At 38.0% G+C, this 18,877-nt stretch overlaps 1 protein-coding gene across 3 annotated transcripts in view; it reads left to right on the top strand.

The window, feature by feature from the left end:
- The window catches only part of LOC139943834 (AP-4 complex accessory subunit tepsin-like), a 226,851-nt gene that overhangs the window by 193,236 nt on the left and 14,738 nt on the right, over positions 1-18,877 (top strand). The gene's annotated exons all lie outside the window — the stretch shown is intronic.

Genomic DNA, 18,877 nt, shown 5'->3' with positions numbered 1-18,877 from the left:
TTTATGGGAGCGTATACGTTTGATAATCACTCATAATATGTATGCCAATGAAAATCTTTGATTAGAAAGCCTGCAAACAGCGTTTGATAGTACATGTATTAACCATTTTGAGAAACCTTTCACTTCGGAGTAATGTGGTTATGAAAACAACTATCAGTTTGGATTAAAAATTTAAATCGGAGAAGCGTTACCGCAGTTACATTTCTCAGTATTGTTTACAACTATAGCAATTTAATTAGTTGAAAACAATCGAACGGTTTTAAAAACCGAAGCTGGTACTGATAGCCTTTCACGGGAAAGTTGTTGTTTTATGTATTTGTACTTTTCTTGTTTGTATAAGTGAATAATATCCTAAATTTGTAAATGCAAGCACGCACAACTCATCTTAATTCGTATTCGGTGCTGCTGTTTCGTCAAAATAACAAAGAATAGTTGGTTGTCGTAGGGATTTAATAAATGTTTCACACGCTCCTTTGGGTGCTTCGAATTTATAACATTTCCCGGAAAAAAATTCAAGGTCGTCACATCGTATGCTCGATCTTTCAATTAATGCTGAGAATTGCCGCGTTCGTGTCACCATGTTCGACCATTTTGAGCCTTACCAACACCCAGCATGCTGACTTTAATAACACACACTGGTGCTATGGCCTAGATTTTCAAACATGTTTTGATACGAGTTGGTTAAAGACAACACAAGGCCACTTAGTTTGCTGGAAATCGAAGTCGAATTCTGTTAATCGTGACAGCCTTTTCTTTTTGAAAATAATGTTTAAGTGACAAGTTTTCAAAGTTGTCAATTAATTGCTTGGAGATGAAAGACTTTGTAAGAAACAGCCAGCCCGAAGATTCAAGGGTACTTAATGGCGTACTCTATCAGAGTGTAGCCATGCCAGATGCCCTGTCTTCGTGTAGTGATATCGATTGATTGTAATTGTTTTATTAAACGGGACCATGCTTGATAATTCTTTCTCGGTTTGATTTTTTTGGAAACGAATTTATAAGAAGCAAAAAAGAGTAGCATTGTGAAGATTGCACCTGTACGTAGATGAGTTCCCTTTGTTTAGAATCACTGGCTTCAAAACAAATCATTATGTAATTTGTTTATTACATAGTCTATGCATATTTGTTTTATGGAAGTCCACATAATTCTGTCATATCCTTATTTCAGTTAAAACAAGTCACCAAACCTGTGATTTTTTTTCAACCAAGATAGTTCGATTTCTTTTCTTGAGGAAAAATCAAATAACGGTCATTGCCTTGTTAAAGTCACCTGGAAATAGATTTTTTTTTTCTTTCAAACATAAGAGTATATGCTTACGAACAATAAAACAATTTTTTTATTAATTGTTTGTCACGATTTATATGTTTAAAAAATATATAAAGTTGTTTGGGGGCTGACTCCGCCTACCCCTTTTGTGACGTCAATCGAGGCAGACTGTGCCTGCAATGCGTAAATTAAACACACGTGCAAAGTACACGTCCAAGTCGTGAGTTGGTACATTTCAAAAAGTGTTTTTCTGCATTCAGCAGCCATACATTTTTTTTTTTTTAACGTACAAACTCACGATTTGGTCCGTACATGTACTTTGCAATTGTGTTTACTCTACGCATTACAGGCAAAGTCTGCCTCGATTGACGTCACGAACAGCGCCCTCTCGGGTCGGGGTCTACTCTTAAATTTGTAAATAACATAAGAACTGATTTTTTAAAACCTTAGCTAACTGTTTATTCACATTTCACTCATCAAAACACATATATTAGTGACAAAAGCTTTATTTTGAAAAAAAATACCACTTCCAGGTGACTTTAAGGTTTGTGAGCGTTTAAATATGTCCGAGCTGGGTAAATATACACGGAGAAGAAAAACAGGAGTTGTTTGCACGTTGTGTTTCAGGTGGAAATATCTATCAACGATTATTTACCAATAGCTTCAAATTCCAGTTCAATAGACCTTTATCACGGTGCAGCCATCTTGAATTTCTCCCTTTGACATCAATGTTACCAAGCCAAGGCTAGAAGAACAAAATAGTCTGGTTCCTATTTTCAAAATGATTATGCATTTAGTTTTGCTATTCGATTCGAGGTACATGACCAAGATGGAGACAGCAAGTCTATTATTTGTTCCTTGTAGTTTCACAGGGGAACTACGTCACCTTTACCATAAATAGATATGTACCATTAGGGTTATGGGCGATCGCTATCCAAAAAATGGCTGCACAGACCTTTTTGTTCCCGCCCTATTCCGTGTGGATTTCAGGTGAAAGAGACATGAGGTGAATGCAATTGTATATAGGCATGTTAAAGGTATAATATTCACTGCCCGAAGCTTACCCTGCAAGCAGTGCATGGCTCTTATTGAACTTTTAATGTAATAAGGTCATTCAACTTTCTCTGCATCGTTCAAATCAATGCTTTCAAATAGAGGTGTAACAAAATAGTTGAATGCAAATGTAGGCATGTCTCCTTTGTGTTAAGGTATCCTCAAAGCCTGGGGCCACCTTCATAAAGACTGTAAGCACAGACAGGTTCTGCTAAACAGAAACATGTTACCAGCCAAAACTACATTAAGTTTACATTGCTGTGACTGGTGTCCCACACTCAATGTTTGCTCAGCTAATAAAGTTTGTCAAACAGTATTTTCTGCTAAAGCACTTCTAACAAATTGGCGCCAGATCAATATTCTTACCAGTTTGCAATGAGCAGCAGAACTTCGTCACTTTCTGCAGAAGACGATCAGAGCATATACTGATCGAAACGTCGAATTAACCCAACGGTTCTTTTCAGAACCACCCCAACTCATTTAGAGATTGTTATTACATGGTGTTACCGCAAACTCTTCTATATCTTATCTCCACCATGCAAAGTTTCAAATCCTACTTGCGTCACTTTCACCAACATGACCGAACTATCGTAGCAAGGTATGGCAGAAGGGTTGTGGGCGTTCGCCATCCGTTTCGCGTAAAAAAAAGGCTACCCATACGTTTTTGTTCCCGCCCTATTTCACATGAGTTTGAGGTGAAAGGGAGAAGATATTTCAATGCAAGGGTATGCAAGTCTCGCTTGTGAATATGTTTCCCCATTGCCCGAAGCCTATCCTGCAAGCAGTACATAAAAATAGCTCCCATTATTGGCATTCAGTCTGCTTTTTCTGCTTCATTCTGCTTCATTCAAATCAGTGCTTTCAATATGCATGTCTCCTTTGTGAACCTCACAGCCTGGGCCCAATTTCATAGAGCTGCTACGCACACAAATTTGCTGAGCATGAAATTTCTCCCTTGATAAAAACAGGATTACCATCCAAATTTTCACGAGATATTCAGGATAAGCAAACAGCAGCTGAACAAACGGGTAACAAGCAATGTGCAACAAATACAAATTTGGTCGGTAATCCTGTTTTTATCAAGACAACAATTTCATTTCATTTCAACTTCAATGTGTGCTTAGCAGCTCTATAAAATTGGGCCCAGGTCCTAACTTTATAAAGCATGTAAGCATACAAACATGCTAAGCACGGAAAAGCATTGCTTATTCAGAAACTGATTACCAGCCAAAGTAAATTCTACATTGCTGTGACTCGTGCCCCACTCAGTTTTTGCTTGGTAAAAATAGCTCCCATTGACCTGTAGAAAGGTCAGTTACCTTTATCTGCTTCATACAAATCAATGCTTCCAGAGGCTAGAAAAGAGGGAGGGAGAGAGGTTGCCAGAGGCGCAAAAAGACCATGTAATTTGGGGGAAGGGCGGGTAACTTTTTAGGGGGTGGGCTTGTACTTTACGCACAGAAACATTTGCAACGATGCCATCATGATGCACGAAACACGTTATTTTTTGTACATGTAGGGTCCACGTGTATTTCCTCTTTTAATAATTTAAACTTTTAAGACTTTTTAAACTTTTAACGTAATGGGTTTAGTTGATGTATCAAGTAAGTTCACTGACTGATTTGTAAAGGTATTATTTATGCGAAAGGATTTTATACAGACTAAGCTGCTCTATTGAACCTAATAGCTATAGGGAACCATACGTGCGAAGACCTTCAAGTCTGCCTCAGTATAGGGTTGCGTTTTCGCTGGTATTATACATGTTTCCGTCAATGCCAGTGACTAACCAATGGCAAGTGCAATATGGTTCAACCGAAACAGTAACTGGTTACGACCGCGAAAATCAACCTAGACATGTGCGAGTATTTCCCTTTAAGCGTTGACCTATTCAGACCATAAAGAGGTAATTCAGATTATTTGTGACTTTTATAAAGTGAACATCAGAGATATCAATTTTGTATGACTAGAAGACCGGAGAGGATTCCCTTTATTGACTGCTAAATCTGCACTTAGTACATGGGAATAAGAACAGTCCAGCCCTTATCTGACACAAATCTTATGAATTACCAATAGCGAAAGTATAGCACAAAATAATTCCCTCGATCCAGGGCAGGCACATTTAGGATTACACTGCTGTGGTGCGTTACAGTAGATTTACGTGAAGCTGCGTGGACATAAAACAAAATGACCGCACTGATATCCCCGCAGAGCACTGTTTAAATGTTATGACTGTTTGCGCGGCCAAGTTTGGCTTACAATCAGTGTTTTCAAACTAACTCAATTTCAGAGGAAGTGGGGCAAGGAAAACAGGAATTGTTACGGACTGCGACACTGCACATTAAAAGCTAAAAGAAGAAACCCAGGATATTCACTCAACGAGCTTAATGTGGAAATTTGATAATGGTTTGGCATAGCCTTACGGTTCCTGCACTATTAATCGGGTAGAGGAAAGGGCAATTGTAGTATTTCAAGACTGTTTTAAATCGCTTTACTTTTAGGTGTTGGAGCTGCCCTTTTCAGGAAAGTAAACCAATAGCATGCATATTGCATTCCCCCTGAGCGTATACCCTTTCCGTATGGATCTCCCTCGGCTGAATATGCAAGTTTCTACTTTAAAGGGAGAGTATACCTTTGATAATTACTTAAAAAATCAATGACCATAACAACTTACTTTGTTCAGAAGAACTGCAGCTGTCATTGTTGTATGACATTTTGAGAAACTATTCCCTTCTGAGGAATGTGGTTTTAGCGAAAAGGATTCAACAACATTTCAATCTGAGAAACATTTCTCAACTTCTGTATTTTCAGTTATGGATTATTCTTCCTGCGTGGATGGATGGACAAAACGAATCCGGACTTATCTCAAAACCCTACCACGTTTTTGAAAGGAACTCATAGATTATTTTAACCGTCAGAGGCCTTGTGATGTGAGTCGACCTCTCGTAAAAAAAACACATTAAAAATAAGTTGACATCTTATAGCCGTGTCCGTCAAGCGGCTTTGGCTATTTCCATTGCTGCAGCAGCAGTTTTGAAGCATAAGCCTTTTCAATAATCCCACCTTAGCCACTCCCAAAGCCGTCCAAAATGGGACACGGCCTTTTAGCGAGGTTAGTGACAGCACATCAGCGTGGACAAGTTATATTGCACTCAACGAGCTCTCTGTGGTTTAAATAGAGCAGGAGTGTTCCAATAGAGACTATCTGCCATTTACAGACACTGTTGTACTTTTTTCCCACGAGGTTTTTTGGTTTTTGACAGCAAGGCTGATGTGTGACGTTCAGTGAAGATGAACGATTGCAAACACATCCAGAACGCTTAAAGCCCTCGGTAAATGATGGCACTAAAGTGTTCCAAAGTGTCAGATTGATATTGAATGTCGGCTTTACATCCTAAGTGTTCAAGTTATACGATTCTAAATGCAGACTTGTGTCAATAAAGGCTTTAAGGGAGGGTATACGATTGGTAATCACTCTTAAATTTAATGGCAAAATTTTTTTTTATTTTTTTTTATTCTTCTTTTTTTTTTTATGCCTAAAGCAGATTTCGATGGTATCAAGCATTTTGAGCAAACTTTCACTTTCAATATATACAATTATTTCCACAAAACATTTCCACAATATTATAGTAATACATACAGGTATATATAAATGATAGAAATAAAAAGAAGAATAAACTGGCGGAATACGAACTACTGGAGAAAATGACAATGACAAAGTAAGCAAAAACTACACTTTGGTAAAGTGGTTATGTAAAAAACATGAATCTGAGACTAACGGTTCTCACATTGTGTATTTTTATCAGGAATTATTCTTCCTCGTGGAAAAAGACCTGTTTGCTCCGGATTTTTCGTTATATCTCAACAACGCGACCCTTGAAGTTATTTAGTTTGTTTTTTACCCATACACCGATGTGTGTTAGCACTGCATACTCAGTACTTTCCTGAGTCCTGTGAAAAGGCATGATAGTCGGGCGGGAGTTCACAGGTTGGTTTGTTATGTTGTGCATATGTGGAGAACCACCAAGTGAGAAGACTGGTCTTCGACAATTACCAAAGGTGTGTGCCTTTAAGCTATGCTCTTCTGTGATTAGAAATTGTTGTGTGCTTACTAGCTTTATGAAACTAGGCCCTTATGACATCGGACAAGGACAAGAGTGTGTTTTTCTTCCATTATTCTCTTCCATTATTCTTTTCTTCCAAATTTTCACAAGTCTGTAATTTTATGCGTATGTTGAGATACACCAAGTGAGAAGACTGGTCTTTGACAATCACCAAAGGTGTCCGGTGCTTTTAAGCAATGCTTTTTCTGTAGTTAGCAAGTTTGTGTGCTTACTACAGGCTTTATGAAACTAGGCCCTTATGACATCGGAGCAGTCGTAAGTTTACCCCCTCTTATTTCCGGTGACCTTTCCAAGCCAAAGGACAGGTGAACTGCTGAAGGTGAACCTACGGGACAAGTGCCCGATTCCTGACCAATTCGTGTCAGAGTGACATGTTTAGTGAAAGTGCATTAGCAGTGCCCTTGTTAAGATGTATAGCGTACTTCAACCTGTTATCGGTTGATGATATCGTTTTAACAGTGAAGTGTTGAAATGATATCACTGCACTGGGCAAAAAAAGGTACCATTTTCTGTGATATCTCCCTTGAAAGGAGCTACTTTTACGCAATAAAAGTGTATAATAAATTGACGTTTTGGAATGTTTTTGGTCATGCAATTGCTGTAAAATCTTACTGATCTGTATCTTTCCAATGTTATGTCTTTGATTTGAGTTTAGCTGAAAGCGTTTTCCTTTGAAAGTTTTAAGTGAAACAAATCCTGACCAAACAAAATTGAAACTCAAATAAAATCTATAGACCCTAATAATATGCACGTGACGTCATTTGAGTATTGGGCGCCCTCACCTAGAGGTCAAGGGAAGGTGTTCACCGTGCGCTGCGCTTACAAATCTGCGCGTTTCCATTGTGTCGTGTATAACTTCCAAGATGGCAGCTGGATGATGTCATTTTACATTCTATTTATGGTTTTGAAGTCAACAATGTCTTAAACTTAGCATAACAGATGCAAAATTTCCTGACAATCCGGAAATAAGAAGCATCAAACTGTAGCCCAATCGTGCCCACTTAAAAAAATGTTCACAGGTGAAGTCTCTTTCCCCATCAATTGCCAACAGACATTCGTGCCTAGCCTACACATGTCCACACTACCATATGTATTGCTACCAGGGTTCTTATTAATCCTACAATCATCAGTCTGACCATGTAGCACAGTGCTTCGTACCGATCCAAACACTTGATAGAGCCAACCCTAGTAAGCGCAGCCTCTAGGCCGTTAGAGCGCTCAATTTGACCGCCAATCACCCGAGTCTGAGCCAAGCTTCACCCGTACCGTAAAGCGCAGGCTGTGGCCAGGGGAGTGAGAGAGCACATTGTCCCGGCTTCCTGTTGACAACGAAGGGTCTACAGGTGGCTTGCATTTCATGCAAGGACATGCAACCAATGCGAACATTTCTTAACTTTTTCAACTGACTTGGTACGAATCAAGAAAATGGACTTATAGGATTGAGTGAATAAAACCAGCCTCATTACACGGAAAAATCGATGGGTTTTCAAGAGGAAAATATTAAAGTGAAAATTCTAGACGGATGGTCCTTATTCCTCTGGCAATGTTTATGCTCTCTTACATGATAGGATGATAGTTTAAGTACACGTTTGATGATATTACAAACAACATATACCTATGATTCCAAGTCTTGAACATAACTAAGGAATTTGAACATATTAAGTTAAATATGTTTATGTGATGAAAGTTTTTGAAAAGAAAAACGCACGCGATATTTGAACCTATGTAAGTCTTTTAAAGCTTAACATTAAAGCTTTAATGCTTTTACAAGGCCTATAACAAGCATTATCAAAAAATTATATTTGCATTTTATTGCTTTTACAACAAAGTAGTCCACATTATCAAATTAAAACATAAGCTCGTGAGTTAAATGTCAACATGTAAAATCAGTTGTATAAAACTGTCCAGATACACGTATAGTAGTCACCATTCGACTCGACACCATTGTCCGCTCCTCCAGCCAAACCTTCTAAAAACACTCAAATTAATTATTCTTTTACATCGGGCATATTTTCTCAATTCCCAAGACAAATTCCAGCATCTGTTACCCGATTATAAGGTCCTCTGTAAGTCCATACACTTCCTCTTTGCCATTTTACCTGCAGGAAAATCAACACACCGTACCATCCACATTGTTTATACTCGCGAAATTAATATTGTAACAACCCAGTGTTGTGGGTATAGCCCAGATATGCGTGTAATCAATTGTACCAGCCCTTATGGGAGCCTATGGTGTTATCCACCTTTTCATCTCATGCTGTCCTGCTTGCTTGTAGATCAGAGTATTGTCTCTACCTAGCCAAGCCTTAAGGTATAATGGTTTGGGTATAGTTAAAGCAACACTTGAAGCTTAACATGTTTGTACAGATGGGGGTAATGACATTTCTATGCTATAAGGTTCGATCTGTAAGCACAAGGAATACTAACAGTATTTGCATTAAAGGAGAGTTTGAAGGCTGGTTTTTGTACGTGAAGTGGAGATTGTTAGATCAGTCTGACATGATGTCTTTTTGTGTTGTTATTAAAAATCACTTTTGAGGGTTGTGTATTTAATCAACTGCTATCAATTCCTAAACAGATTTCATCCCCATGTGATGTTTTTACACGGTTGGTATCAAATCCTGACATATGACATTCCAATTTGCAGCGATTGTGTTTTAATCTAATAATGTCACCAATTTGCTCGTGGCTTGATGAAATTTAATAAACGTACAATCACACAGTGAATGCTCATCACAGCCTAGAAACCGTCAGTTTTGACAGTAGTTTTTATGGGGCGCCCTCTGTTGATTAAATGCGCACTTGAATCAACATTGTGACGGGTACAGGTAGTCGAACAGATCAAAACACATTGGTTTATGAGTTGGTACATCGTTATACGCTTTATATAAAACACTTTTACCACGATGTGGGCTTGAAATCACTGAACCAGCTCCGTTATCAAAGTATCATAAAGTTTGCTTCGTAAAACAATAAACCTGAAGAGGTGACGTTTCATGACGTCATGATGTTTAGACCCAGGTTCCTAGTTTTAATTCGTAGTTGTTTTTTTTAAGAGAAGTAAACATTTCTCTCTCATTTTTGTTATTATCTTTTTAGGTAATGAAACCAAGGATGCCTCATTTGGTGAACTAAATCATTGCAGTTCGCAAGCCTGAGGAAACCTGTCCACAATGGTGATTGCTATGTGAACTAGAAACACTGGGTTAACCCCAGTGTCCCCGATAAGTGGAATGGGTTCCTTTACGTGCGCGCTGAACCGACAGCTTTCCTATTAAGTTAGTGCCTCGACCGGGATCGAACCTATACACTCTTCTGATCAGAAACACCAGGGCATGAGTATGGTGCTTTGCATTGCATATAACACGACATGACTCAAACTGTTTTCTTTGCATCTCCCGTTTGTGACTTTTGTATAACCTTGTAATTTGTATGTGACGCCTGTGCGGCACCTAAATGTAGCCCGAGCCCTAAATGTAGCCTGACCTAAATGTAGCCCCAAACATGTACCTAGATGTAGCCTGACCTTAATGTAGCCCCAAACATGTTCAGTTGTATGTCTTCAGCACCAAAAACAACTTGATGAAAGTACCACATTAAAAGTTGTTTTCTTGAACACACACGCGCACCAACTATTTTAAGTTGACATTATCAACTCTGGCACAGTCAAAAACAGGAAGAGGGAGGGTGTGGTTTGGGGGCTATAAGAGGGAGATGATTCGACGTTCAATAGTTGATAGCAATCTGTTGATAAGATCACGACCCCTAATCTATGTGATTTAGGTCAGATAACAAACACCCCCTTGGGATTATTGGTTTTGCCCAGGAGTGTTGCAAATTGAAGAGTAAACAACCGAGGTCTAATTTTGCAACAAGGACCAGTTTATTAGCGTCGATGTCTCAATAACCATCTTCCTCCATGCAATAACAATGACGTTAACTTCGATTGAAACTCACCCTGTGCGGATTAATCCGGCTGGGAAGATTAGATCCGTTCCGTCGGTGGTCCCGCTCCACATAGTTTTTATCTGTAACTCCAAACTATTTCAAAACTTACTTAGTCAGTTTCCATTGTGGTTTATTGTTTTGGTATTTCAAATTAAAAAGTCGCACCCTTCAAGTTAAGGTAGTCCCCTGGCTGTCGCTTTCCAGGTTGTATTGTAAAGTTTGGTGTGATCCAAGTGGTTGTATGGCTTTTGATTGGCACCCCAAACAAATATAATTGACTTTTTTTAATATAGGAAGAGCGTCAAAACAGGGTTGGGTAGCTCAGTTGGTAGAGCGCCGGTAAGTTTAGGGTTAAAAGCAGTGGACACTATTGGTAATTGTCAAAGACCAGTCTTCTCACTTGCTGTATCTCAACATATGCATTAAATAACAAACCTGTGAAAATTTGAGCTCAATCGGTCATTGAACTTCCGAGATAATAATGAAAGAAAAAATACCCTTGTCACACGAAGTTGTGTGCGTTTAGATAGTTGATTTCGAGACCTCAAGTTCTAAACGTGAGGTCTCGAAATCAAATTCGTGGAAAATTACTTCTCTCTCGAAAACTATGGCACTTCAGAGGGAGCCATTTCTCACAATGTTTTATACCATCAACCTCTCCCCATTACTCGTCACCAAGAAAGGTTTTGTGCTAATAATTATTTCGAGTGATTACCAATAGTGTCCACTGCCTTTAAGAGTTTTAGGTGAATGGTAGAAGTTCAATCGTGAACACGTTCAAATTATTTTGTGACACCCATAAATAAATCAGATCTAAATAAATACACGACCTAAAATACATTTTAAATAAACGTAAAAGATATAATGCTATAATACATGTTTATTTAATTAGTGAAGTTTTGTGACAGAACACAAAAATAAAACAAAGTTGAATTTATGATCAATGTTTTCTCAGCTTCTGGATGGAGCGTGGTAGCCTGCAAGATGTTTGTCAGCCCCTTGTAAGTAACCAAGTTACCTTATAAATAGAGCACTTTAATATCTCCTTCATTCTTACGGAGGTTGATTTCAACAGATGCGATCGGGTTCATTCCTTTCTTAATTGGACTGATCTAGTTTCCTGACGTTAGGTATGGAATACGTTTATGAGTTTGGCATCTGAAATGCGACACGCCTACCAATGCTGAATCGTTCTGTAGGCAGTCGATGCGATATATGAAGTCTCAACGTCTATAACTAAACTGGGTCTCCAATTTTATTGAACTGCTTAAAGCCATTGGACACTTTCGGTAAATAACATTTCAAGAGAAGTCTTTCACCATTACCTTCTGTAAACCCTGTAAGTTATTTGTTAACTGTGAAAAAAAAATAATAATAATTATGTTCCGAAGTGTCCAATGGCTTTAAGAACAAAAGGTAGCTCAGCACAACCATAGGCACAACAAACATTCGCAGAATAAGGTAACCATAGGTGAAATACCATGTAACAAGTACAATTTGTGACTAGTATCCTGCTTATTCCTGCATAGCAGACCATTGTTAAGCAGTAGTTTCTGCTTAGACAGATCCTAAGAAATTTGGTTCACGGCGCAAATTCATAGAGCTGCTTCAGCACAAAATATAAGAACAATAAAACTGTGCTAAACAGAATAAGTAACACGGTAAAATAACACCAATGCTACGTGTACACTAATTTTTTACAGTTATATCTTGCTTATTTCTGCTTGGCAGACCATTGTGAGTTTGGATTGTTGGTGATCATTGACCAGTAATATTCGGATGTAACACCAATTATAATATTTAGTGGTCCACTGGTTCGTTGGAAGTAAAACGCGCAGTTTTGTTTTTCTAGGTTATCTCGAGTAATCGAGCAGCAAGCCTATAGGTTCCCGCTTATTTAAATTGCAATAACGTGTGAGGGAAACACAAACACAAGACCCACCAAACCAACATCAGAGTCCATTCACAGTAATTAATGTCCACGATGCAGTGTAAATGGTAACACGTATCAAGATGGTAGTTAGACCTAATTTCCTGAATATTCTCATCACGGATCGTGAGAGATTTTAACCCAGTTATCCGATGATGGCAAACGTCATCAGTACACACATCATCAAGCCAGTGTAATAAACAAGGGGGGTGATAGAACCTATGGGGTTTGGTGGATAGATAAAGCATCAATGGCAGAATGTGGCATACTTACACTTATGTTTCAATAGTTATGATTTGTACACTTCTTGAAACACAGGCAACAGTAAAGTTAAGTTGAATTTGAAACTTTGCATGGTGGAAATACGATATGGAAAGGTTTGCGGTAACACCATGTAATGACTATCCATGAGTTGACTGTTTCTGAAAAGAACCGTTGGTTTCAACTCGACGTTTCGATCAGTGTGCTCTGATCGTCTTCTGGAGAAAGCAGTAAGTTGTTGTTTTCCCTTGCTGCTGACTATTGTCAATCTTTTCACTTATTGCAGAGGTTATAACAGTAGGTCATATTATGTACCAATCCTTTAGAGAAATATTTCATTCCGAAAGAAGTCAAGGTCGAACAAATAAAATAGACCCGCTCAGTTGAAAATCGATGGTGACAACATTTGTACAGCGATTGACACCATATCTGACAAACCACATGTATATACAGGGATATTAGAGGATTTTATGGCCAGACTTGGTGGGTGTATGTTTCCCGTTGATACTCTTTAACATTGTGAATGATCTTATTATAGCACATTAGGAGTGTGGATGTTGGAGTTAAATTGATAAGACGAGGAAGTTGTGTCCTGGTTATGAAACCAATGATGTCTCATAAGTGAACTTAATCACTTTTGCTGCAAGCCTGGAGTGAACCAGAAACACACAGGGGTTAACCGTATTCTTCTATTAAGTGTTAAATACGATGCAAATTCTAAACACGGGACTACGGCTTAATGTCCAACTTCTGAAGGACACATGCAGTTAATAAAGGCAGTGGACACTATTGGTAATTACTCAAAATAATTATTAGCATAAAACCTTACTTGGTAACGAGTAATGGAGAGAGGTTGGTAGCATAAAAAGCATTGTGAGAAACGGCTCCCTCTGAACTATAGTTTTCGAGAAAGAAGTAATTTTCCACGAATTTGATTTCGAGACCTCAAGTTTGGAGGTCTCGAAATCAAGTCTGAAAGCACACAACTTCGTGTGACAAGGGTGTTTTTTTCTTTCATAGTTATCTCTCAAACTCCTCTACCAATCGAGCTCAAGTTTTCACAGGTTTGTTATTTTATGCATAAGTTGAGATACACCAAGTGAGAAGACTGGTCTTTGACAATTACCAATAGTGTCCACTGTCTTTAAAGTAAACTATCTTGCTCAATGATGAATGTGCCACGGCCGGGACTCGAACATACACTGAAATGATATTTTAGCAGGTAACATTTTTCCGGTAAGCGTAAAAGAGGGTGGAATAAACTTTCTGTTCAATAGTGTCCCTTTAAAGGATAAAGCTTTGACAGAAACCCATCAAAAATAAAAAATATATGTATGAAATTATGCTGAAAGCTTTTATTTGATGAACATTTACAACGGCGTGCATGCGTCAACATGATAAATACTTCCTCTCAAATATTGATATTTTCTATAAATTCAATTAACTTGTCAAGGTAAGCGTTGTGGCATAACATGGGAAATTATAAAGGCTGCTTTTTCTACAAAAACAAAAATATGAGTTCACTTCAAGTTGTCCAAGGTCATGTGTTTTTTAACATTTGTTAAAATATGAGAATTGTGACAAAACATTGCTCTTCTCGGTAACTACCGTCACTTTTAAAGGCAGTGGACACTATTAGTAATTGTCAAAGACTAGCCTTCACAGTTGGTGTATCTCAACATATGCATAAAATAACAAATCTGTGAAAATTTGAGCTCAATCGGTCATCGAACTTGCGAGATAATAATGGAAGAAAAAAATACCCTTCTCAAGTTCTAAACTTGAGGTCTCGAAATCAAATTCGTTGGAAATTACTTCTTTCTCGAAAACTATGGCACTTCAGAGGGAGCCGTTTCTCACAATGTTTTTTACCATAACCTCTCCCCATTACTCGTCACCAAGAAAGGTTTTACGCTAATAATTATTTTGAGTAATTACCAATAGTGGCCACTGCCTTTAATGTGTAACGTTTGTTTAGTTAATACATTTATTTCAACATTGATCCTTGGGAATCAATCATGCTTTTTGCCAGTACATCTGAAGATAAGGTACAGACAAAACCATATTTAAAAGAACACGTTGCCTTGGATCGGTCGAGTTGGTCTTTGAAAAGCGTTTGTAACCGTTTTTTATAAAATACATATGGGTAGAAAGATGTTGTAAAAGTAGAAAACAATGATCCACACAAACATGCCTCGAAATTGCGTGGTTTTCCTTTTACCTCATCGACTAACACGTCGGCCATTTATGGGGGTCAAAATTTTGACTCCCATAAATGGCCGACCATTTTAGTTCGCACAGTAGAAGGAAAACCACGCAAATTCGAGGCAAACTTGTGTGGAGCATTGTATTCTACTTTTAAAACATCTTTCCAACCATATGCATTTTATAAAAAACGGTTACAAACGCTTTTGTTTTGACCAACTCGTCCGATCCAAGGCAACGTGTTCCTTTAATGCAGAGTCATCAATCTATGTATTCAACATGCACAGTTTCAGTGAATAATAGTGTGGACACACATGAGAGAAACGATTTTTCAGTTCAAGTGTTTTCATTGAAAACCGCGTATCTCAATGTGCAGAAAGTCAATGGGTTTAGTCCTGAACACGCGTATAGATAGAAACCTTATGTGCTCACAGATACACTATGTGTCACTGTGTGCTGCACAACTTTTGTAATGTATGCGTATGTGACCCCTCTTACTGTATTCAAGATTGACGTGGCACGGCTGTTCAGTTGCTAGCTTTCCAGTATTTTATTTACACTCATGAATCTGTTGACGAAGATAAATACGGTGTGATGAGATCTTCGTCTAAGGATCTTATGAACTGAAAGCCCGCGAGAATGAGATCGCTGGAGGGCGCTATATGGAGGTATTACGTAAGAGGGTGAAGTTAAATAAAAAATAGACTGTGGGCATATGTAATAGTTCATGACCGTCACACGTATTATAGCGTTAAAGGCAGTGGACACTATTGGTATTTACTCAAAATAATTATTAACGTAAATCCGTACTTCGGGTAACGAGTAATGGGGAGAGGGTGATACTATAAAACATTGTGAGAAATGGCTCCCTCTGAAGTGACGTAGTTTTCGAGAAAGAATTAATTTTCCCCAAATTTGATTTCGAGACCTCAAGTTTGAATTTGAGTTCTCGAAATCAAGCATTAGAAAGCACACAACTTCGTGTGACAAGGCTGTTTTTTCTTTCATTATTATCTCGCAAATTCGACGACCGATTGAGCTAAAATTTTCATAGGTTTGTTATTTTATGCATAATGTTGAGATACACCAACTGTAAAGGCTATTTTTTTGACAATTAACAATAGTATCCACTGCCTTTAATGCGTAGCGTTAGTTTAGATAATACATTTATTTCAACGTTGCCATATTATAAGTACATTACCATGACAAATGAAGGTATGTGATAACAAAATACTGACACTTGGACTATGAGACTACAGACACTATAAGAGCTGATGTGCTAGAACCCAAATTCCATATACTCCTACGAAAGTCAACGCACTTTTTGCCTCTTAATATCGCATGCATGCGAAGATTTCCGGATCTAGGCTGCTTGCACCAACTCCCAAGTGTAATAGTTTCCTATGGCAGGTTTTGTAGAGAAGGGTGTAGGACAGAATCCCAGGGAACAATTTCAAAGAAACTTCACGAAAGACCTACTTATCATGTCAGTATTGACACCATCCGTAAGACCTAACCCACCTTCCTAAGTATAGGTATGTGAACTTTCAGCAATTCATTAATTTCCGGCAAAGAGTAATTGGAAGAAAGAAACCAATGATGCTCTTATTGTCATCCTCAATCTGCAGGAAATGTTCCCCTATCCTCCGGGACATCTTCCTTGTACTCATGAGGAAGGAATCTTAAGAAAGGAAGATAGTGGGATGACGACTACAGCTCTTCAGACCGACGCCAGAAATATCCAAGAAACGTTTTTTATTCAGAACTATTTTGGGCTTTTTATGTCTCCATGTTCAAACCCAGCAGCATGATGTGTTATCAGATTATGTTACACACCCATTCAAAACTTACAAGACCTTAAAGATTATGATTAGATGGCGTATTGTGGTGACATTTCCAACCGTTTTGTGACTAGAACTAAACGGATGTAGGAGACCATTTCGGATACAGGACAAAACTGTCCTTTCACTGTGACGAGATTTAAACTGCGAAACTTTTGAATAGCGATGGGGTATTATCTTTCAGGCTGCACTTTAAGAATGATTTGCTACAGGTACACAAATAAAGTTCGAGTTACACAGTCATAGCCTGGGGCAGCATCCTATATTCCCCATCGGACGGGGTTTGATCATGATGTCAAAATGTCAAAACGTTTGGAACTATAGTAGACATTAGTCTGTGTTTTTGGCGACAGTTGAAACAGCACACTTGGGGTTTCTTTTGTAACAAAAGTTTGTCATACATCTGCTAAATTTATTGGATGACTTGTTTCCCCTTCACAATTTGACCTTTAAATGTCATCTTTGTCTTAATATTATGATAGTTGATATTATGCATTTGAAACAACATCGTTCGACCGACTTTCAATAAAGGACCTTTGATAATTACTCAAAAACTAAACGACAAAACCGTACTTGGTAAAGAGCTGTTGGTTTATAAAACATTGTTAGAAAAGACCCCATTTGAAGTAATGCGATTAGGAGGGGGGTAATTTTCACCCCCAAAAATCGAATCTGACAAAGGCTAGGCATGAAGCCCTTCTTAGGCATCTGAAAGTACACAATGCTATGAAACAATGGTGTTACAAAATAAAATTAAACAAAAAAACTATAAATTTGTATAGAAAACATACTTTAGCATAACAAAACATCTTTAAATGTGTATATCTTCTTTTTAAATAGCGATTACATGTATATATTACATGTGTTAACGGATACTTCCGCCATCGTAAGACAATAAGATGTGCATGATACCCTATTTTTTCAGCGGCGCCTGTTCGTCGGGAACGCCCACTGAAAGCTCGGGTTTGGTTCGGTTTTGAGCTTTGAATGAAGATCTAGAAAACTGTAGGCCATAGGTACATCAACATGTCCTACTATTGAATTCCCTTAGATGATATTAAAGTGTCACTTTAGCTAGGTTCATGTGACTTTGTCACTGTTTCGACAAAACCTGTGCTGCGGGTATACAGAATGGACTGTTGTCTGTAGCAAAACTATTCTTGTGCGCCGTAGGCTGTAATATTACGTTGTAATATTACTTTGTAATAATTGTTTATAACTGCTTGCGTGAGACATAAGCTTTAATAAGATGTGGTGAATATAACATCTAAACAAACAATCAATCAAACAAACAAACAAACAAACAAACGAACTTTGTGTATATGCAGGGACTCACTCTCATTTTTTGTGTGCATTATAATACAATAATAATATAATCTAAGCATTTATTTAGCGTTCTTACACAAAAGAAAGGTACCACAATGCTTTACAACAAAATAACAAGCAATCAAAATTAACAATACAAAGCAATGAGAAATAAATAAATAGCCTAAGAAGCGAAATAAGTATGGAGTTTGTAGTTAGAGGGCGCTATGCCATTTGTATGCAAGCTAAATAAGTTTCACACCAAGTTTACTAGGCAGGACCGCACATGCGGGCATCGTGTCTAAGGTTGAACGGCTCAACTTTTGTCATTGCAGTAAAACAAAATTATCGTAAAACTAGATTATCGGGGACTTGTGTATATTAACCTGAAATCCACTGCACGAACTATTAAGTGAAATTAAAAACTGTCATTGTTATACCGGGCTTGTTTCGTATTGCTACAAACAAAACAGCAACCGCAATCATTTTGTGGGCTAGCTCTTTATGCTCAAAGTGCCGGATTGAAATTAAGTTGACATATTTTTCATACCAATCATTGTTCGTGTTCATTTTTTCAAATGCTTGACAGTCATTAAAGCATTGACTGTGGAGCCAAACACATACTGGCAAATGCCAATTTTTGTGTTGACTTTGCTTTTTGTTTTCGGGTTGTTGTTGGTTTTTTCATCTATTTTTTAATGTAACGTTAAAGCAACGTTGATAATTCTTCATCATCATCATCATCATCATCATCATCATCATCATCATCATCATCATCATCATCATCATCATCATCATCATCATATTCCTATACTGTGCAGAAACCTCCCCTGGAGTCTCCCACTAAACAACCCAATACCCACAAAAATATACCTGAACGCAAAAAGTATCTAGCGCCCTCAGTTGACGGCGACAACACACGCACTATTGTAATAATCCCAGACGT

The sequence above is a fragment of the Asterias amurensis genome, chromosome 11 (genome assembly GCF_032118995.1).
Source record: "Asterias amurensis chromosome 11, ASM3211899v1".
Classification (NCBI taxonomy): Eukaryota; Metazoa; Echinodermata; class Asteroidea; order Forcipulatida; family Asteriidae; genus Asterias; species Asterias amurensis.
The sequence above is the reverse complement of the archived record's forward strand: the minus strand, read 5'-3'. Positions and strand labels throughout refer to the sequence as shown.